Raw genomic sequence first — 316 nt, forward strand, 5'->3', positions numbered from 1 at the left:
TTCTTCGAAGTTCTTCTTTTCAATAAGATTAGCCTGACTGTACCTATGCAACAATCTTGCATGTTCTTCACAAGTACCCCAAAACCTAAAATGCAATTAAAAAAAAAAAAAAAAGATTATCCTGACTTACCTGTCTTTCTCTATGTCTGTAACTGGGAAGTGAAAGGGAGACAGATAAAAACATTCCCTTTTTATTTCTGAAGAGGCTAAAAGTTCAAAGATAATAACACACAGTAATAATAATGATGATAAAAAATAGAAAGAGATTATTTTTATCTGGGCAAGATTCATATTCCTCTAAGAATTATTCCATTAA

This window comes from Sapajus apella, unplaced genomic scaffold (genome assembly GCF_009761245.1).
Source record: "Sapajus apella isolate SASKATOON/1434 unplaced genomic scaffold, GSC_monkey_1.0 scaffold184, whole genome shotgun sequence".
In the NCBI taxonomy this organism is placed as follows: domain Eukaryota; kingdom Metazoa; phylum Chordata; class Mammalia; order Primates; family Cebidae; genus Sapajus; species Sapajus apella.